We start from the raw sequence: 4,042 nt of genomic DNA on the forward strand, positions 1-4,042 counted from the left end.
GGCGGGTATTTGGAAAATGCATTTTTCTTTAATTTAAAAAAGTTTGCACACCCGTTTCGTCTTTTTTCTATCCGCCGTGTTCTCGCAAGGTAAACGATGCGGTTAAAATAAAGCGCACGTTTATGTCGTCAGTTGATTCGGAACTAGGAATCCAAAGAATTTATTGTCGGCTGGACGTAAGAAAGTTAATTTTCTAAAGATTAATTAAATTTTATTACATAAAAATAACTCGCCGATAAGCGTCAACGTGTAGAATGACATGTGTCAGGAGAATGTTGCATTGAATAGAGGAAAACTTGGCTTAATGTTCGTTCGGTTCAAACAAAGAGTAAAAAAAACTAATTCCTTTGGTTCAAATAACCCAGTGCGCATTGTAGGGTTTAACGCATTGCATTTCAGTGTTGTTTACGAAACAATGCCCTTTGACGCGTTGATTGAAACTCGCATAATACGCATTGTGCGTTATTGGGTTAAAATGCCTTAAACGAGCATAGCTAAATAGAAACAAAACGAATATGGCAAAATAAATAGGGGGCATCGCGTATAAGCTATTTCTTCGTAATTTTTATATGAAAACAGTAAAAAAACCGGGAGGCGGCGCCTTCCCGCCTCTCCGTAAGTGGGCGCCAGTGATTGGTGTTCATGGGATTTTTCATCAAAAAGTGTCACTTAAATGTGAAAGTTACTAAACTACTAGAAAAAATTCAAATTTTATTTTAGAATTGGTATATTGAACGCTTTTTCTGTATTAATGTATCAAAAGTTTTAAAACACAGACTTTATTATGTTTTAGTGTTTTGAATAAATAAGTCGTTAATGGAGTTATTGCGCCATAAGGCATACATGTATATGAATATCTGTCTTATTTACAAACGCGCGTGTCCGCGTTTGTTGATTGGTGCTTTGCGATAAGATAGTGAGCGCATCGACGCTGTGGCTTTGATTGTGCCCTACAACTGCGATTACGTTGTCAATCTTTGTTAATACGCAGTTTTGCAACATTATTTTGGCAGAATAGACAGCCTAAATGTTTTCCTCAGCCAAGCAGCATGTTTATTAGGAATGTTGGTAATGTTTTGTGAATTTGGTGTTAACAATAAGAATGTGTTGAAGTTGTAAAATCTCAGGTTCGCCGAGCGCCAAGATTCGACCAAAAGCTCGGCACGAGCTTATGGTGTCATCAAGAAGAAAGGCGTACGAGAATACGTTCCTTTTTGGGCGAAAAGTGTCGCTAATTAAAATCATTTAGAACACGTGGTTTGCAGTGAAAGAGAAGACTTAATGCAGCACTTTGTATTATTTCAATATAAAAAAAGCTTGGGAATTTATGGTTTTTTATTAATAATCAGTCTAATCAGATAAGAAACATTGGGCGCTCGTGTTATACGATACCAACTGCAATTCGAGACAGGCAAATTCGCGCTGACGTTGCGATTAGTGACGTCACGTCCGGCCACACGTCTTTTAAATCGTCAACACATTGCCAACGTATCTTAAAAACCATCGGCAACTGGTTGCCGACGTACTTTTATACAAGTCTCCAGGGCTGATTAGGGTTATATATATTTTTATATATATATACACACAAAAAGCATAAATATTACCTTTTCATACAAGTACTGGTTTCACAGTAAAAAAATAATTCCAAAATAGAATTATTGCAGCTAAATATAAAAAAAATATTTAGAATGTTAACATATAAGTCTTACCCAAGCCATAACAATTTAACTGATGATCAACATTTCCACCATCAGCTGCTGATTTTACACTTTCCATGTTTTCCCTTACAGTTCTGTATTAAAACAGTTATGAGTAAAAGAAAAAGTTCATTTAAAAACCACCTTAAATCCATGTTTTCTAAAGCATCAGCATCTGCACTTGTTAGATCACCAGGATATTTAAGACCTTGAACCTTGCAACCAACATCTTCCCAGATTGTTATGAGACAATCAATAGAGTGAGGTCCGTGATATGAATCACAATTCTCAGGATAAGCTGAAATAATTTTGATTTGATAAATTGTATGAACAACAAAACTGTCAAAACATGTACAAACCAAGTCCATAACATTCCAATCCTTTATTTTTATCACCACCATCAGCTTCCATTCGCGTAGTTTTAAAATTAATGCCAACATCCCTGTAAAGACATGAATTAGGTTTTTAATATAGGTGTGAACATACCTTCAAATGACTTACACTAAATTCAGTAAGTCCAAAGCATATTTTCCAGCTGTGTTAAGCTTATCTGGAGCCTTTGTTCCCTCAATCAAACAACCTTTTGATTCCCAGATAGTTGAAAGGCATTCCACACTGTGTGGTCCATCATGAGAATCGCAAGTATTTGGAAATGCTGCAAAACTTTTTCTTAATCATTTTTCTTCACCATATTGCGAAAGAGAATAGAAAGTGAAAATAGACAAGATGCAAAAGTAAAACACTATTTTTTAAACACTCACATTTATCCTATTATACCACTTATTCATTTCCAATAATTTTTTCTTAAAAAATAGCAAAAGTTGCATAAAATCATTTAAACAATAATGTATTAAAAGTTAACAAAACAATCTTACCAATGCCATAACAATTCAATTGATTATCTGCATCTCCACCATCAGCTGCTAATTTTACACTTTCCATGCTTGCTCTTACATTTCTGTGATAAAACAGTTGTAAGCAGAAAAAAAATCATATAAAAAGCACCTTAAATTCATGTTTTTCAAAGCATCAGCATCTGCACTTGTCAGATCACCAGGATATTTAAGACCTATAAGCTTGCAACCAACATCTTCCCAGATTGTTATAAGACAATCAATAGAGTGAGGACCTTGATAGGAAGTGCAATTCTCAGGATAAACTGAAATAAATTTTATTTCAATTTATAAATTGAGTGGACAACAATAATGCCAAAACATGTACAAACCGAGTCCATAACATTCCAATCCTTTATTTTTATCACCACCATCAGCTTCCATTCGCGTAGTTTCAAAATTAATGCCAACATCACTGTAAAGAAATGAATAATATACAAGTAAGCATATCTTCAACCAACTTACACTAAATTCAGTAAGTCCAAAGCATATTTTCCAGCTGTGTTAAGCTTATCTGGAGCCTTTGTTCCCTCAATCAAACAACCTTTTGATTCCCAGATAGTTGTAAGGCATTCCACACTGTGTGGTCCATCATGAGAAATGCAAGTATTTGGAAATGCTACAAGTAAATGGTTTTGAATTTATTTTTCCGCCATACTACTAAACAGAAGGGATATAAAAAAGGATAAAATAAAAGACATAATAAACCTTACCAATGCCATAACAATTTAATTGATTATCTGCATCTCCACCATCAGCTGCTGATTTCTCACTTTCCATGTTTGCTCTTACATTTCTGTGTTAAAACAGTACTGTTAAGCAGAAAAAAAATCATATAAAAAGCACCTTAAATTCATGTTTTTCAAAGCATCAGCATCTGCACTTGTTAGATCACCAGGATATTTAAGACCTTGAACCTTACAACTAACATCTTCCCAGATTGTAATCAGACAATCAATGGAGTGACGACCGTAATATGAATCACAATTTTCAGGATAAACTGAAACAAAATACATTAGTCAATAGCAATGTTGTAAATAATGTACAAACCAATTCCATAACATTCCAATCCTCTATCTTTATCTCCACCATCAGCTTCAATTCGCATAGTTTTAAAATTAATGCCAACATCACTGTAAAGATGATAAATTAAGTTTATACTATATACCAGTAATTAACTAACAAAGACATACTCCAATGTAAGCAAATCCAGCACTTCTTTTTTGGCTGTATTTAGTTTGATTGGAGCATTTGTTCCTTCACTTAAACAACCATTCGATTCCCATATAGTTGTAAGGCATTCCACACTGTGTGGTCCATTATGAGAGTCACAACCATTTGGAAATGCTACAAAGTATATCGGTTTCAAAAAGGGCATAGCAACAGATATTCAAAATTTGTATATAGTAGGGTGGGGGAAGATGGGACACCTTTTATACATAATATCCAAAT

General features: G+C 34.4%; 1 protein-coding gene and 1 long non-coding RNA gene across 2 annotated transcripts in view; one reads left to right on the forward strand and one right to left on the reverse strand.

The window, feature by feature from the left end:
* Nucleotides 1-1,217, forward strand: part of LOC113474932 — a 3,800-nt gene extending 2,583 nt beyond the window's left edge. The window contains exon 2 of the long non-coding RNA XR_003396649.1: nt 90-1,217. This is a non-coding gene — a long non-coding RNA (uncharacterized LOC113474932). The remainder of the gene's footprint in view (nt 1-89) is intronic.
* Nucleotides 1-4,042, reverse strand: part of LOC100175212 — a gene marked incomplete at its 3' end in the record, with an annotated part of 276,802 nt that overhangs the window by 245,755 nt on the left and 27,005 nt on the right. The window lies entirely within an intron of this gene.

The sequence above is a fragment of the Ciona intestinalis genome, unplaced genomic scaffold (genome assembly GCF_000224145.3).
Source record: "Ciona intestinalis unplaced genomic scaffold, KH HT000047.2, whole genome shotgun sequence".
Lineage (NCBI taxonomy): Eukaryota > Metazoa > Chordata > Ascidiacea > Phlebobranchia > Cionidae > Ciona > Ciona intestinalis.